The following is a 19,145-nucleotide window of genomic DNA, read 5'->3' as shown; positions in this document are numbered from 1 at the left end:
GTAAAATATCTATGATTGAAACATCAAATGAAACTTGAATAATCTAAATTAGAACAAAAAAAATTATGAATGACCTAATTAGAACATTCTTGAAACTTGATTACTATTGTACAAAGTTATCCCCAAATCAAAATATCAACATTTTAGGTTTTATAAGCATAATAAAGATCAGCCCACTAATTACTCCTCCCTATTTTTTTCTGGCCAAATACAGACCAAAGTTGTCGGTCACACCATAATCGCTAGCCACATCACTACAACACCCTCTTCAATCCTGTAAACCAGTTCAATCGCTGCCCATCAGGACCTGCAAACTGAACCGATCTCAATTGATCTCTCGCTTTCTCTTTCTCGCCAACATCAACCTTTTCGCCGAAAAACGAATAAGCTTTACTAGATCTGCGAAAATCCACCCCTACGGGCTACGTCTCGATGCCTCACACCACATGTGAGATTAACAAAAAAAAATTAAAAACAAAAATAAAAAATCAAAGGAGTTAGTTACAGACAATCCTACATGAGAAATGATCACACCCATCCACGTGGCAACAATCCAAGCAATCAACAGCGACCATGCATTAAAGAAACAAACCTACCCACCATCTATTCGAAACATTAAACCACTTTTTTCTTTTTCGTTTTCCTTTTCTATCCATCTCCCCAACGCTCAAAAATCAAATCACAAGAAATAATAATAAAATAAAAATAATAATAAATGCTGGAATTATTCTTCGCCGTCGCCTTCTCGGCGGTGCCGCTAACGCTGTACATACCGCCGGTAAGGAGCCTCAGCCTCTTCGCCGGATCGTTCCAGCAACTCCTCCGTCACATCACCGTCTATGTTCTCCACATCTGTCCTCGCTTGCGGTTAGCATTCTCCCGGATCTTCACTCCGATTCTTCGATCTCAGTTTCGCGCCAGGTAGGTAATTATCCTAACGAATTTACGTTCTGTTGTTTTGTGTACTCGATCGAAGCTGATTTAAGTGATTTCTGTTATTTGTTATTGTAACGTTTTGTGAATTGAATTGTTTGTACGAATTTGCGAATGAATGAAGTAATAAGTTATTGGAGTTGTTGTGCTGATTCAGTGTGATTTCGTCGCGTTGTACGATTATGATTGAGATTTTACATAAAGAGTTTATGGATTATTGTTAGTATTCTGATGATTGATGTTGTGTTTGTTAGGTTATTGATTGAATTTAGTGTGATTTCGTCCGCGAAACCGAGTATGATTTGATTATATATGAGATTTTACATAAAGAGTTTATGAATTATTTCAAGTTTCTGATGATTGATGTCGGTGTTTTCTAGGTTATTGATTGAATTTAGTGTGATTTCATCTGCGAAACAGTTATACGAGTATGATTTCGTTATATATGAGATGTTACATAAAGTGTTTATGAATTATTGCAAGTTTTTGATGATTGATGTCGGTGTTTCTAGGTTATTGATTGAATTTAGTGTGATTTCGTCTGCACAAGCGTTATGATTTTGAGTTTATATGGGATTATACATCAAGAGTTTGTGGATGATATGTAAGTTTGTGATGATTGCTGCTGTCTTTGTTAGGTTATTGATTGAGTTTAAATGAGATTAACATACAATAGTTTATGTATTCCTTTTCCTATTAGTTTCTGATCAATAGTTAGGGTTTGATGTAGATGATACAGGTAAACTAAAAACACACTCCGTTGTTCTGTATCAGTGGATTGAAGCTGATCTAAGTGATCTCTGATGTTTATTGTTTTTGCACCGTTTCGTGAATTGCTTGTATGAATGTGTAAATGAACGAACTAGTAAGTGATCAGAGTAGCTGTGCTGATTCAGTGTGATTTCGTCTGCGCAAGTGACCAAGCGTTGTATGAATTTGATAGTTTATATGAGATTTTACATCACTAGTTTGTGGATTATTGTTAGTTTAAGATGATTGACGTCGTATTTGTTACGTTATTGATTAAATTTAGTATGATTTCGTCTGGGCTAGCGTTGTATTAATATGATTTGAGTTTATATGAGATTTTACATAGAGTTTGTGGATTATTGTTAGTTTTTGATGATTGATGTTGTGTTTGTTAGGTTATTAATTGAATTTTGTGTGATTTCGTCTGAGCAAGTGTTGTACTAATATGATTTGAGTTTATATGAGCTTTTACAAAAGTAGTTTGTGGATTATTGTTAGTTTCTGATGAGTGATGATTGATATCATATTTGTTAGTTATAGATGAACATACACACAGCTTATGGATCCCTTTTTCTGTTTGTTTCTGATGATAGCTAGTTAGAACTAATAAGTGATCGGAGTAGTTTTGTTAATTCAATGTGATTTAGTCTGCGCAAGCGTTGTACGATCATGATTTGAGTTTATATGAGATTTTACATAAAAGTTTGTGGATTGTTGTTAGTTTTTGATGATGGATATCGTATTTGTTAGGTTATTGATTGAATTCAGATAAATAGTTTATGGATTCCAGTTAGTTTCTGATGATCTAGGGTTCAATTTGATTGATGCAGGTAACCTAACGAAAACACACTCCGTCATTCTGTACCATTCGGTCGAAGCTGATCTTAGTGATCTCTGATATTTATTGTTTTTGTACCATTACGTGAATTGCTTGTACGAATTTGTAAATGAACAAACTAATAAGTGATGTGCTAATTCAGTGTAATTTCGTCTGCGCAAGCGTTGTGCGATTATGATTGAGTTTATATGAGGTTTTATATAAATAGTTTGTGGATAATTGAAAGTTTCTATGATTGATATCGTATTTGTTGGTTATTGATTGAATTTAGGTGAGATTTAACATACACAGTTTATGGATTCCTTTTCAGTTATTATCGATAGTTAGGCTTTGATTTTAGATCATACAGGTAACCTAACGAAAACATACTCCGTCATTCTGTACCATTCGATCAAAGCTGATCCAGTTGCTTGTACGTAGGGGTGTTCAAAACCAGATATCCGTGTGATTTCGTCTGCGCAAGCATTGTACGATTATGCTTTAAGTTCATATGAGATTTTAGATGAAGAGTTTATGGATTATTGTTAGTTTCTGATTATCCATATCATGTTTGCTAGGTTGTTGATTGAATTCTGATGAGATAAGTATACACAATTTCACATAGCTTATGGATTCTTTTTCCAGTTAGTTTCCGATGATCGATAGCTAGTGGTCGTTTAGTTGATACATACAGGGTTTATGTGGATCTTAGAAGTTAGATGCAGCACTGAACTTGTGAATCATATCACAATAATGCTGTACGTAAGCAGTGATCGAGATGATTCCCCGTGATCAGATCTGTTTGGATTTTATTTTTCTTTTGAGTGGTGAAATGAAATTAATAAACAAAACTAGCAAGGCGCTAGAAAGCCAAAAACAACCACCCAGGTCTGAATTTTACGGACAATGAAACGTTAATGAAATTAAATTTACATCAAGAGTTCCATTATAATAATTGAGTTGAAAATTTACCCGTTCCGTGCAAAACCAGAGTGCCTGTATTGTAGCTAAATAAATGTGAATATCTGTTTGGATGTTGTAGAAAACTTGAAAACCAAATCGGCAATTCGAAACTAAAGAAGTTTCTTCTTTTCATGATATCAAGACTAATGAAGATGGTGAATAGTTTGTGCATTGTGGAGCATATCACACAAATAGATAAGTTAGCTGAGAAACTTATCCAAGTCGATGGAAGTTATTATTAGCCTAAGTTTTTTTTTTTCTTTTTCTAATGAAAGGCATACAATTTTAGTCCCAAAAAGAACAATAGCAAGGTGCTATTGGACATGAGAGCAGACCCCAGAACAAAATAAACTATGTTCCCGAGTCATTTAACAGGGGGAGGTGAGGGGAGGGGAGGGGAAGGAAAATTTTCTCTCCTAATCTCTCCAATTTGGGAGGATGAATATATGGTTATATTTGGTCATATTTTCTTCCCTTTTCCCTCCCCTCCCCTTGTTAAATGAAACTCGGGAACATGGTTTTTCATATTTTCATCTCTTTTCCCTCCACTCCCCCTGTTAAATGAGTCTCGGGAACAGAGACTGGAATCTTACTAAAACCAATGTAAATTCACCAAGCCTGCTCTGTTATCCATAACTCACCATGGGACTTGACATTTTCTAAGATTGCGCCTACTGATGGCCGAATATCGGAGAAGGCTTTCTCGTTCCTTGACTTCCACAAAACCTAATAACCTATCATGTAATGAGGATTACCGCCTCTATTTGCTTCTTTCTCTTTTGATCTCCATTTAGGTTCGAATGGTAGTTCAACCGGTAGGTAGTGTTATAAAGTGTTTTTTAATGAAGTTCTCGTTTCAAAAAAAAAAAAAAAAAAAAAAAAAAAACTTTCAGTTGCGAGAAAATTATGGGGTTTAGGTTTGGTGGAATCCAGTGGAATTGGAACATGCATTTCAGCATTAACATTTGTAGAATTCTGGATATATTACATGCGTAGTTGGCCCAAATGATCTGACAAACAAGTAAAGACATAACGACTCAAACATGTAAAACATTTAGGCTCAAAAGTTGAACAACTAATGGCCTGGATCCCTTTTTTCTTGGACATTGTCATCTACCTTCAACGCATCATCCGCTCCTATCGGTATTCGTCACAACCTCATTAAACAATTTGCATCAATTAATTTTTTAATAGAATATATATTATATTTATACACACAATATATAACTTCAAAAAGATCAACACTGGCAACTATAAGTTTTTTAGTTTATCATTGTTGGTCCTACCCTTAGGTAAAAGAGAATGGTTTATGGGTAAAAGTGAATGGTTTATATTGAATTTTTTTTTAAAAAGGGTCCCAATTTTTGTAGTTTGCTTAGGGTTTTCAAAAAGTTGGATCAACCATGATTCAGATATTTACATGTTTGATAGGAATTGAATGAAATTGATATCGGGATGAACGACCTCAAAATTATTCAAGTAAAACTTTTCAACATTTTGTTCCAAATGGTGATTGAATCAATTCAAAAGAATAAGAATTTGTCAATCTCGCCATTACAACCGCCATCGTCATTACCATTCCTACCATAGTTGCCGTCATCGCACTTCTTGTTGCCATCAGCAAACCCGTGGTCGTTGTGATGTCGTTGCGGCGCTAATGCCACCATTTGTGTTGACGTTGTTGCCTGCACCTCCATCGCTGGCACCACCATCACCATCACTCCATTCCAACTTCATTAACAACTTAACAAACCAAACATGACTGATTGTTTTGTTACAAAATAAATAATAAATTAAAATCCAATCATAAAAGATTTAAAAAAATTGAATAGTACATTATTCAAACTCGGGTCCTATATAATTTTTATTGATGTTATTATCCGAAAACCTACAAGATCGGTTAACTTTCAGCGTTATAATTATTAAGAAAAAACTTTAGGTCCGTCCATCGGGCTTATCTTTTGAAACGGTCTGGGTTTTTTAAAAGACAAAAAAACAATATGAAAATTTACAGTAAACACGACAACTAACATTACAAAATATAGAAAGATGGTATGGGTCCAATTATTATTTATGTTACACGTACCTGGGCGGCATGAGTACAAATACATTTAATTAGAAATTAAATAAAAAACATAAAGGTAGATGAGTTTGGATCACATTATAATTGTTAAAAAAGAAAAAATAAATTCCTCATAATACGTTTTATGTTATATATTTGTTTGTTGATTTATTATTCACTTTTTTTTTTTATAAATATCTATGCTGATATAAACGAAGGTCGGCCTGTTGGGCTTATTAATCTAGATTAAGGTCTAGGGCCACTGAAAAACAAGAGACTCTAATTTTTTGTTCTTTTCATATATTAAACTTGTTTTGGTCCATTTAAACAACGTTTCTAGGCCCAAGATTTAGGATTTTACTTCAGAGTCCACACCGTCCGTGCATGCTTCATTCCAGAATCCAAAAGCAACACCGCGACACACCAACCCTCGTTACTTGCGGTGTCTTTTGAGTAACCAATGTGAAACTGATTGCGGATTGGGCGAAATTAAGCGAACGTTAGGAAATATCATCGCTATGGTTATTCGATGTCTCCAATCTCAATTTCAATTGTTGAATTTCTTTATACCAATTTAATAAGGCTCCGGCATTGTAGTTTACTTAGGTAGCGTTCGTCTCATGGAATGGAATGGAATGGAATTAGGAAGTTTTTCTTTGTAAAATTGATCTTGGTTTGGGGAGGGAGGAATTTGAAATCCTTCACTCTAATGAAATTTGTGACTATTTCAACATTCCTTAGAAATCCTTCACTCTAATGAAGGAATGGAATGGAATGTTGAAATAGTCACAAATTTCATTGATTAAAGAAATTCATTGGATTTCAAATTCCTCCCTCCCCCAACTAAGATCAATTTTACAAAGAAAAACTTCCTAATTCCATTCAATTCCATTCCATTCCATTCCATTCCATAAAACGAACGATACCTTAAAGTCTTCAAAATCATTGAACGGACCTGTATAAACGTAGATTAAATTCATATGTTTATGATGAATCGATCATAATGATGTTTGAAAATGAAGTGAGATAAAGTTGACATAGCAATGTGTTTACTGTGGCTTTTAACTATTGGTTATTATATTTTAATCACTACTAATTAGTTACTAAATCTAATAAAAATATTTAAATATTTGTGATATTCTCTTAAACATTGACATCATCATTTTATCAACCTTAATTTAGGTGAGTTAAAAAACATGAAGGTATATTCAAACAACAATCTCACCTAGTTTTAGGTTCATCCATTGCAAAAGGCAATCTTATCCACCCACCAACCAACCACCCAAAATCACTTATGTATAGTACAGATCAATACCAAATTCATGTTAATGTCAAACACAATCAAAATCTGTTATGTTGTGTACTTTTTAATAAATAGCTTGTAAAGATGATTTTAACATTACTTTTTTTGTTACATAAGTATCTGTAATTCTGTTTGTCATAGTTATATAAATATATCACTATATTTAGAATAAATAAATAAAAACATAAACGTCAAGAGTGGATCCATGATTTTTTGTTAGCAGGTGCAAAAAAAGACCAACTATCAAAGAAAGTATTCTATCAGTTCACTTGTCGAGTGTACTTAAGCACTAAAGTTGTTAAATAAAAACAATATTAATTAAAAAAGCGCATATATATGAAAACGATAGAAAGTGTGAGAACGGTGAGAACGCTTAACGATCGTCCGATCAAAAACAATCTATGGACTAGATTGGCGCGGTGGCGTTTTCGTAAATAACATCAATTTTATTACGTGGACGCGCTTCATTAAGGGTAAAATGGTCTTTTGACTACTCCACACAAAACGCCAAATCATGAAATAAAACGCAAAAACAAAAATCACAGACCATTATAAGTAAGACGCCATTAAATATAAAACGCCAAACTGAATTATAGTAAAATCCCGCCTAAAAAAACCGCCAAAAAAAATCCTATATATACAACATCTCAGACCTTCAGTTAAAAACACACACAAAAACCCAAACGCCATATTTCATATAACCCATCCGCCTTAGAAACGCCAAAAAACCCAAACATAAAATATCTTCAACCCCAAAAACGTTTTTTTTTTTTTTTGAAATTCAGTTCGGCTGTCAGTAAGATTTCGCTCAATGAAATAGACAAAATCCTCAAGTGAGGATATAGTCTATTTCATTGAGTAAAATCTCATTGACTTATCCTAAACTTCCATCAAATTTATAACGCCAAAACATACAAAAACATTATTGAGGTTTGTTGTCAATAAAGTTTAGCTGTATGGGGTGGACAGCATTGTCAGTTATCTTTCTTAACCGAGTATTAACAATGTTGTCCATCTCATACAGCAAAACATTATTGATTTTAGCATGATCAAAATTTGAGGTTTAAGGTGATCTTATTTCGTGGCGTTCTTTTTATTGGTAAAACGCCAAAAAAGTTAAAAAATTAAACATCGTTGATTGTAAAAATTCAAGATTGTTGGCTGAAGGATATAAACTCAATAACATTTTGCTGCATGAGATGGACAAATATTCAAGAAAAAGATGCTGATGTCAGACTGTGTGCTTCCAAACAGCAACACAAAAAACTACTTGAAAAACAAAAAAACAAAATGAACCAGCCAGTTAACATGATTCAGAAAAGAGAAGAAAGAGACTGGAGACAGAGAAGATTTGGAAGATCAACTGTTTATGTATTCTTTTTTTTTCTTTTCAGTTAATTGTTATATAATAAAAATGCCAAAATAGCCAAAATGCTTGTTTAAACGATATCATCCAGTTAAACGCCACCAAAAAACTGCCAAACTATAATAAAATTACTTTGAAAAATTATTATAAAAAACCCCCAAAAAAAAATAAATAAAAAAAACCAAACTTGAAAATGTAACTAGAAACAGTAAATACAAAATCAGTAAATACTGAAGAATCTAAAATGTCAAATTTGAAAGATGGGACGTGTTACAGACTTCAGAGATAAAGCTTATCAAAAACATTAATTATAAAACAGTAACTGAAAAGACAAATACTTTATTATAATAATGCACCGCCTAATTTAGGCGCCAAAAAGACATCCTATAAAATGATACATCTCAGCAACTTCCATTTGATCAAACCAAAAAAACAAACGCCAATACTACTAAATACCACCCACTGTAAAACGCCAACAAATAAACTGCATGAATTGTTATCAGAGGGGAGTATCTCAGAAAAATTTTGCTGCATGAGATGAACAAAATTTCAGGAAAAAAATACTGATGCCAATCATATGGCATTTTGTATTTTTTGTTCTTGAAGAAGGTTTGGATGAGGAGAAGAGGTCAATGACACTGAAGAGTGGGTTCACTATAAAGATGAAGATCCAGATAAAGAAAAAATCGAAAAACCCACTCACACGCCATAGATCTATGTCCCCAAACATCCACAAAAAAACCAGTTCAACAGACGAGCAGACAAAAAAAAAATCAAACCCATGGGTTTGTTAAGTTTTACATAAAATGCCATATATTTGATGACAGTTCTTGTACTATTAAAGAAGAGAGAGGCTGAAGATACTGAAGATTGGGAAAAGAGATCCGATTAGGATTTTTAATTTATTTCCTTCCCTGAAGATTGGTGTTAGTAAATATCGTGTTTTATAAATTTAAAACTTGACTAATGTGTTAAAAAGGGCTAAAAATATACATAAAAATATATCACGCCGCACGCACATCAAGTTTTTGGCGCCGTTGCCGGGGACACAAGGATTTTAAGAAAGTTAGGAATCAACGGCCTAATCATTTTTTTTATTATTTTATTTTTCTGTTTTTTTAGGATTTTTCTTAAATTTTCAGCTTCTGCAGAACTCAGCACGGGCCGTGCCCGCTGAACACGCCCCGTGCTCAATATTTGGTACTGGCAATCCTGTTTTAAGTCAGACAGTAGCTGAACACGGGGCCATGCCCAATCAACACGCCCCGTGCCCAAGTATCAGTTACTGAAAACAGAACCATAAGATCCCGACGGTTGGTAATTTCTGAGACAAACATGAGCGATACTAATTTTTTTTACTATCGACCCTCTTATGGTACGTGGTGTCAAATATGTGGTGGCAATCATAAAGATTTAGAATGTTATTTCCTAAATTATAAGCCCCACTATATAGACCCATTGTTTTCCTGTAGCCTTAAGAGGGGTGAAAGTAAAAATAATCCCTATCTCTCTCTCGAATGCTCTCAATCGAACCTTCTAGGAGAAACGATTCTTGATGAACTATTTCAAATGGAAGATCTAATTCTTAATTGGTTAAAAGAACTTGAGATGGATATCATTAATTCATCTCAAGACGACACCCAAGAAGAATTATTGAGATCTCATCTGGGATAAAAACAACTTCGTTGTTCCCGATATCACCTCTAAATCTAGCAAAGACTTGAGCGATAGTCGTCCCTGTGTCAGTTGTGCCGTGAAGGACTCCCCATCGACTTTGTTCGATGCATACATAGACCCGAGCGATTCGACATACACCTTCTTTAACGAGAGCCCGGGAAAGGGTTGGACTTGTCCACCTACATTTAGCATAGGAATCACCCTTACCGATAACCTCTTGCGTTCTCGTCTAAATCTAGAACAATTAAGGTATCTCAGGTACTTCGGTGTTGTTCCGTCCAGTAAGGAACCACCCGATCCGGATAAATTTCTTAAAACTAGACAAAACTTCATAAACAGCCTCTAGACACGGGGCCGTGTCCAGGTCAGCACGCCCCCGTGTCCACCAAAAGATTCCCGTCTGACTTTTTGTCAGAATACGGACAAAATGTGTCAGGCTCTTGTCTGCACACGGGGCCGTGTCCAGCCGCCACGGGGCCGTGTGCAGCGTGCTCTCGTTTTCTATAAAGGCAGCAAGATTCCTGCACATTTGTACCACTCCAAAGACAAAGATTTGCTGGGATCTTCACACATACCATCCTAGGTATATTCTAAAGAAGGTTCTCAACAACCATCTTGTCTTTTCCACTTTTATCCATTGCATTCTTATTCAATTTTCCTTAATACCTCCATTAGAGCTTGAAATCACCATGATTCCAAGCTTTATTTTGATGTTCGTTAGATTTTTATTCAAGGAATCTTGTTAAAAATAAGTCCTACAACAGTGTTTTAAGTTATTTCTGCTCAAAATTGCTTTAAAAATCATGAAAATAATTTGAAACTCCAAGATTCCTTGTTCCAAAAATCTGCAGACATATGAACACGGGGCCGTGCTCAATAAGCACGTGGCCGTGTCCGAGGTACTGTTCCAATAAAATTGAACTCTTTTCGGTCTGTTTTCTCAGAATGGCGAGCAGAACTAGCGGAACATCTTCATCGCACTCCAGGAACAACCGACAAGGGAGAAGGTCATCAACGGTTGAAGACTCTCTTGTAAACTACGTTTACGCTTTAAGAGAGGCCATTGATGAGATGACGGGAGTGGAAGAAGCATTGGTCGACTGTATCAATCATTTGACGGTGAGACTAGAGGGATGTCTTCGAGAGGTCAACCTTTTGCACCAAAGGTTGAACATTCTCGCTTCTCCTCCTTTGGTGCCAATCATCACCCAAAGGGCATGGAATGTGGTACCGGAAGTCATCATACCGGCTGAGTGGTACACCATACACCCGGAGCCCCCTCGAGACATATTACAAGGGCTTCCGGTTGGTGTCACTCCTCCTCCGCAAGATGTTGAGGAAAATGAGCCAGCCTTCTTCCTCCCAAGAGAGATAGAAGAATGGCTTTAACAACATCTTGGGAACACCCCTCGGTTTGGAGTTCTACAAAGCCTTTGAATACCAGAAAGCTATTTTCGAAATTTTGATTCCTATTGTAAATTTAGAACTCCCTAGGATGATTTTATGTATCACTTGACCTATCTATCTTAGGACTCTTAGTTTTTATTTTTCTGCTTTGTTTTTAAATTTCTAGGACCTATGTAATGTGTTAGTTTTAATGAATTGATGGTTTTAATTAAATTGGTGTTTGGATGATGTTGAAATGGGTAAAACACACTCGGGATGGTGAAGGATACTAAGGGAAGCTTGAACCAACACCCCATGCACAAAAACAGAGCCACCCGACAATTTTTCTTCATTACAGCAAGTCCAGCCAACACGACCCCTACTCAAGGATCTGCAAAAAAAATGCCCAGTTCAGGTATCTGGATACGGGGCGTGTTCGCTGAACACGCCCCCGTGCCCAGCCTTCTGTTACTCTAATAATTTTTTGTTACTGGCGATCTGAACACGGGGCCGTGTTCAGACGCCCAGTAACATAAATTTTTGCTTTTTCACACCTTGTTACACATTCAATCAACCTAAAAACTTATTTTTGGGGCACATTGAGGACAATGTGTAATTTAAGTGTGGGGGGGGGGGATGCTAAAACCTTGAATTTTGCAAGTCCTAATTACAAGCCTTACACAAAACTCTATTGGAACCGCTAAACACCCCAAATTTTTTCAAAAACTTTTCATTTTTTTTACTTGTCTTGGTTTAATTTGGGAATTACAAGTTTTAAAAAGGTTATATTTTTACAAATTTACAACCGATAGCGTCGTGGTAAAAAGAACCAACATAAGAAAATTATGAAACGGCATGACAAATCTAGTTAAAATTTGATTATATATACTTGATCACATAAAAACCCATTCCCACAAAAAAAGTGAGTTTTGAGCCTTTATTGAGCATACAAATACATATCTTTAAACTAAATGCTCATTTTTCGTTTCTTGTGTGAATAGCCGCTTGGTTTCTTACGACTCTAGAACTTGCCACGACGATACATTCCCGGTCCTTACCAACTTAAACCAAAGTAAGTAAATGATGGAGGCATTAGGACTAACCCTTTTTCTTTTCAACACCATTATTTTTTTTTACCACCTACCCAAAATCCCCCTAGTTAACCTCTTTGAGCCTAAACCTTTTCATTTCTAAACCCACAAACAAACAACCTTTTACCCACCAAAACCCTTTTTCATTTTAAACCCTTTATTTTAGCAAAAAAAAAAAAAAAAAAACTCGGTTTTTCTTGTGACTTCCTTATCAAAAAAAAAAAAATTAAGTCAAGAAATAAAGAAACAAGTTAATCAAAAAGAACTTTGTTTGAATAATTGTTTCATTAGAATAAAAAAATTTACAAAAATAAAAAGTCTTACGAAAACCGACGCTTTTTACGCCTTTCGCCCTTTTCTACTAACCACTAACCCAACCACCTACCTTTAACCCAAGCCTACCCTTTCCCCAAAAGTCCTCTTAATATTCACAAAGGTTTATAGTTAAAAAGGAGGAGGATTGATTGCTTGGCAAGCATATGGTAGAAGTAAGTTCCATGCCACTCTCGAGTGTTTCACAAAAATACATCTTCGGCCGAGTGTTGAGTGATCTCCCGTGAGGTATGTGAACTTGTATATAAATGGAATTTTAAAAAGGCATGTTATGCCCAAATAAATAATTCATCTTATGTAATGTTCTAAATAAATCATGATGAATAGGATTGTAAATAAAATAAAAATAAAACCAAATAAAAATCTTGGAATCCCGACACTCAATGACAAGCCCAAAAACCTTCTATTCTACCCATTTCATTTGGGAGTGTAAAGCCACATTATAAAGAGTTTTGCTTGAGGACAAGCAAAGATTCAAGTGCGGGGGTATTTGATATGTGTAAAATGCAACATATAAATTACGTCAATTGTGGCATAAAACTAACCCTTTTTAGTACTAATGTTGGAAAAAAGTATGTTTTTGTCTTCCTTTTGTATTTTAGGATTAAATGAGCTCAATTGAACAAAAGAAGCAAAAAGGCAGCTAAATCTAACATAAATACAAGAAAAGGAATAAATGTGGCATGCCCGACCCCTCGACAGCATCTCCCAAAGCAAGAACAAGAGAACTGAAGGCTGAACACGCCCCGTGCTCACTGAACACGCCCCGTGCTCACTGAACACGGGGGCGTGCCCAAGTGTCTGCAGAAAAGACAAAGTTGTAGTAGCTTCTATCACCCAACACGGGGGCGTGTCCACCGAACACGGGGCCGTGGTCAACGCAAAGATTCGCAGAATCCAAGCAAATCTTGATAATACAGATACGCTTCTGCACACGGGGTCGTGCCCAGCGGATACGGGGGCGTGGTCAACTAATACTGACAAACTGCATTTAATGAAGAAAGAGAAGATGGATGGACACGGGGACGTGCCCAATGGACACGGGGCCGTGTCCGGGCTTCTGTGCAGGCTATAAATAGGGGTGCTTGGCTCACTTGCAACTCATCCCTTGGCAAACCACCTCTCTCACACTTCACCCACACTCCACCACCACCACAACACCATCATCCACCACCATCATCCATCATCCATCATAGAGTGTGTGTAGTAGTCTCGGAATCCAAGATTGATAGTAAGAGTTCTTGACAATTGTTTTGGTCAAAAATCAGACTAGGATAATGCAACCAAATCTTATTTTGTGAGGTGTGATGCTTGATTTGAATAGCAAATGTATGAACAAACTTCAAATGAAATGAACAAGTGACACAAGGATTTATATGGGGAAAAAGCCCTTGATCAAGAGTTGATCTCCGGTATAAAAAACCTCGGGTGATGGAAACTACCGATCGCCAACTATATTTAACGAATAAAGGTTACAAATCGGGATGATAACAAGCTTGTTACAAGGATCACTAGTGTGTAATGTATGTATAATCGCCAAAAGTTGCTGAGAGCTTTCGAGTGTGTAAGTGTGTTGCCAATTGTTCTAACTATCAAGCTGTTATCCCCTTTAAAAATAGAAATAATCTAAATAAAAAACTATCTGCTAAATGTGCAAGCTACCCACGACTTCTAAAACGGTCATTAAGCTATGCACGTGCAGAATATTGAGAGCATATTTCCCAAGAATATCGGCAAGACCAAGTCCCACTCGTTCATTCCTACCAAAACAAGTTCAAATAGAATGGAAACAACCGTTAGTGTTAGGATAATATTGAGGATCCTGGATCCTTAAACCTGCAACGCCTTCTGAGGATCCTCAATTCAAATAGAATTGAGGATCCGTGATCCTGGCTGCACTTGTGGATCCGTGATCCTTAGGTTTAGAAAATCCATCCCTAACAATTGCCCCCAAAATATGAGGAATAAAATATCACTTAATGAGTCATATCTTTCGATCTTATCTTGAACGAACTAGCCAACAGAAATATAGCTGTTGAAATCGAACTAGCCATTACACGTTATACGTCAGCGAAGTTGTTAGGGGTGGATTCACCAATGATCAGTGATCCTCATATACTGTTGGGTATAGTGATCCTTGCTTCAGCATCAGCTAGTGATCCTCAGAAGTGTTGCAGGATTAGGATCATGGATCATAGTAAGGATCCTTATTCTAACGATTGTCTATTTTGAATATGATATTGTTTTGCAGGAATAAGAGCTTGGACCTGGTCTTGACGAAATTCCTGGAGCATATTCCTTATTTATTCCGCACGAGCTTGACCAATATGGACGTTATGAAGTTCGTGGGAGACTTGCATGAAAGGCGTATAATTAGTTAGCTTAGATATTTTCCATTTTTAAAAGGGGATAGCGAGCTAATTTAGAACACTTGGCTAATTTTGGCTAAACACACACTAGTAACTGCTCTCACCAGCTTGTAACCATTCACTTGGCGATTACACACTTTTTTACACATTGCACTATAGTGATCCTTGTAACTAGCTCGCTATCATCCGAAGTTGTAACACATTTCTTATTTAATTTGAGTTGATGATCGGTAGTTTCCATCACCCGAGGTTTTTTATGCCGGAGATCATTCATTGATCAAGGGCTTTTTCCTCGTATAAATCTCTGTGTCATTTGTTCATTGCATTTCAGAGTGATCCTTTATATCATTCAATAATTCAAGCATCATTCCCCGTAGCAAAGAGTTTGGTTGCACTATCATTGCTTGATTTTTGACCAAAACAGTTTGGCGCCCACCGTGGGGCAATTGGTGCTTCATTCCTAAGAAATTCTTGTTTTTGTGATCATTTTGGTTCATTGCATCCAAGCAGATGGCTTCATCATCAAAGAACACTTCCAGTGCGATGTCTGCAGTCAATTCATCCCAGGGCATTCCACCTTTGCCTCCACCACCTTCTGGATCTCAGAAAAATGCTGAGAAGAAACCGACTCCCATTTTCTCGAAACCTCCAACTTCTTCTGCTTCTTATACTCCTACTACTAGTGACTTGTTTACTTTAATTTTGCAGATGAAGGAGCACATACAGCAGCAGGATAAGACCAATGAAAGGATTCTCAGAGAAATTGGAGACATCAAGAAACAGAAGAGATCGGCAGAGGATCATTCCCCATTGATGCCCAGATCTTTGAATTTCGATACTCCGGTCATGACCTCTCTGCCTTCAGTAGTTCCGGATGTTCAATACGTGGGAGGACCAAAAGGAGTGCACTACGGAACATCAACAATGACTCAGGCTTCAGGATCATACTTTCAACCAGTAGGATCTCTCCCTCAGCATATAGGATCCTTCGCTAGCTCAGGAGGATACTTGGGGGCACAGCAGATTCAAGGATTCTGGTCGTTTCAAGGATCCTCTCAGGTTCATGGATCCTCTCAGGTTCAAGGATCCTCTCAGGTTCAAGGATCCTCTCAGGTTCAAGGATCCTCTCAGGTTCAAGGATCCTCGCAGGTTCAAGGATCCTCGCAAGTTCAAGGATCCTCTCAGATTCAAGGATCCTCTCAGGTTCAAGGATCCTCGCAGGTTCAAGGATCCTCTCAGATTCAAGGATCCTCTCAAGTTCAAGGATCCTCCCAGTTTCATGGATCCTTCCAGATTCCTGGATCCTTAAGGAGTTTGCAACCAGGGAATTCAGATATCCATCAAGGAGATTTCATTCCAATGCAGACCATTGCTTCTACCGGTCCTTCAATCATTCCAGAATCTCAGCAATATGGATTCACATCCGGGGTTCCAAATTTGAATCCAATGGGAGGTAACACTTTCAATAATTCTTATACCACTAACCATGGCCTTGTGCAGGATACAGGTATCAATCATGCTATGGCTAGGGAATTGCAAAAGCTGAAGGATATGATATCAAGTGTTCCAGGAGTAGTCAAGCCTCCCGGAGATTGCAGATGGGAGCCATAAGATATCTCGTTTTGCACCACCCATCTGTGATGCTGAGATACCCAAAAGGTTCCACGTACCGACAATGAAGTTATATGATGGCTCAACGGATCTTGAAGAACACATAGCACAGTACAGGGAAAGGATGGAGATCAATCCCATCCCAGAAAGGTTAAAGGAAGCATGTCTGTGCAAGGGATTTGGATCCACTCTTACTGGATCGGCTCTTAAATGGCTGCTAAGTCTTCCCCCTTATTCTATTACCTCGTTTGCTAATCTAGTTAACCTGTTCAATAACCAGTTGTCTTGTAGTAGAAAATTTGAGCGTTTAACTAGTGATTTATATAGGATAACCCAAGGCCATAATGAATCATTGAGAGATTATATCACCAAGTTTAGTAAAGAATCCTTGGATATCCCTAACCTAGATATAACAACGGCTGTAGAAGCCTTTAAAATGGGATTGCTTAGGGATTCATTATTCTATGATGATCTTGTTATGACACCTTGCAGGAATCTAGATGAGGTAAGAACCCGGGCCCTTAGGTTCATTCGGCTAGAGGATGACAAAAGGATCCAGGAGAGGTTAGCAGGATCCTCAAAGCAAGAGAAGCAAGGATCCTCATTCAAGAACAACAAGTTCAGATCCTACAACAAGTCTGATAACTAGAATGTGCATGCAGTAGAACAGGAAGAGGATGATGAGGACTATCCTCCAATTTCTGAATACTGTTTTTCTATTGATAACAATGAACTAATTATTGCGATGCAGAATCTAGGTGATAAAGCCAGGTGGCTGTTTTGGTAAAAAATCTGATGAGGATAATGCAACCAAACTCTTAGTTATGAGGTATGATGCTTGAAATGAGGAACAATGATAAGGATCACTTCAATGTAAATTGTACAAACGACACAAGAATTTATACGAGGAAAAAGCCCTTGATCAATGAATGATCTCCGGCATAAAAAACCTCGGGTGATGGAAACTACCGATCACCAAGCTCAAATTAATCAATAAATGTTTACAACTTCGGATAGTAACGAGCTAGGTACAAGGATCACTATGGTGAAATGTGTAAAAGTGTGTGAAAACTGTTAAGTGTTTGCCGAATGCTTCAAGAGTGCAGTTGTACGAGAGTGTGTGTAGCTGAAAATGGCTAAGTGTTCTAATTACTAGCTCGTCACCCCTTTAAAAATAGAAGTTAACTATGCTAACAAACTATCCGACTTTTGTGCCATGCTCCCACGTTCTCCACAACGTCCATTTTCAGTCAAACGTGTGCGAAATACCCGTGGAATATTCCATAGTAATGTTACCAAGACCAGGTCAAGCTTGTTACTCCTGCAAAACAATACGAAATTCAAACAAACAATCGTTAGTATGAGGATCCTTAAGGTGATCCATGATCCTGATCCTGAAGCACTTCTGAGGATCACTATCTGTCACAGAAGTAAGGATCATCGTTAGGATAACAAGTAAGGATCACGGGTTATTAGAAAATCCTCCCCTAACAATTGCCCCCAAAATATAAGGAGTAATTTGTAAAATGAACGAATTATATTTTCTTGATCTTATCCGCAACTAACTAACGGATATATAGCCGTTGATATAGAACTATCCGTTGCAATTCTGACGCCACAGAAGTGACAACCCTGCACAATCATAATTATAAATAGGAGATAGAGATAGGATCGTTTTGCATTTAAATTTCAGAGATACTCCCTTTATAATCCCATCCGAAGATAAACAGGTATTCTATCTTCATCTTCTTCCTTCTCTTGCTCTGTTTTCTTTCTCTTTCCATCATTCTGTCAAAAATGTTGCTCCGGAACTCCCCAGCTAAGGATCACCCGAAGAATAGCCCACTGAAGAGCCAGGGGATCATCGAAGATTCCATAAAAGAACGCTGTTGTTTCACCGATCCACAGATTGATAGGATCCGCTACTGTTTCCCGGCGAATACTGTGTTTAAATCCTTTGATCCCATTGCCCTGAGTGATCATATTTCCGACAACTGGGTTGCTTTTCCTGTTACTCCGTTCACCATAGGCTATACATATCCTTTTCCAGCCTTCACCCAATCTTTCTTTTCCCTAACCGGCATCTCTTATATCCAAGCCATGCCGATGATCTGGAGGGTTTTGTATACCCTTGAAAGGATCATCGAGCAGGAAGGGATAGACCTAGGAATGTCAGAGCTGGGAGAGCTGTATGATCTCACTACCTTTGGTTCTCATCGTTATTTGTTCAAACGTAAACCTGGTGAGGAACACCCGATCTTCAAAGCTACCAAAAATGATACTAACTGGAAGCGGCGTTTCTTTTTCGTCAAAAGAGATGCTATCCCTGATGGGAAGGATCTACCCAGGAAATGGGCTACCCATGGTAGGATGGAGGATCCCGAGAAGGATCACCAGAGAACTTTCTTTTCATATAAGGATCACTGACATTCCTTTTGCTTTCTTGTTATGCAGCTATTACCGTCTCACACCTCAAACTATCTC

General features: G+C 37.2%; 1 long non-coding RNA gene across 1 annotated transcript; it reads left to right on the top strand.

Annotated features, from left to right (window-relative positions):
• Window positions 1-231: 231 nt before the first annotated feature.
• LOC110866846 lies at window positions 232-2,778 on the top strand. The gene is made up of 2 exons (XR_002551434.2): window positions 232-921; window positions 2,514-2,778. It is a non-coding gene; the product is annotated as an uncharacterized LOC110866846 (long non-coding RNA).
• Window positions 2,779-19,145: the final 16,367 nt, after the last annotated feature.

This window comes from Helianthus annuus, chromosome 1 (assembly GCF_002127325.2).
Source record: "Helianthus annuus cultivar XRQ/B chromosome 1, HanXRQr2.0-SUNRISE, whole genome shotgun sequence".
In the NCBI taxonomy this organism is placed as follows: domain Eukaryota; kingdom Viridiplantae; phylum Streptophyta; class Magnoliopsida; order Asterales; family Asteraceae; genus Helianthus; species Helianthus annuus.
The sequence above is the reverse complement of the archived record's forward strand: the minus strand, read 5'-3'. Positions and strand labels throughout refer to the sequence as shown.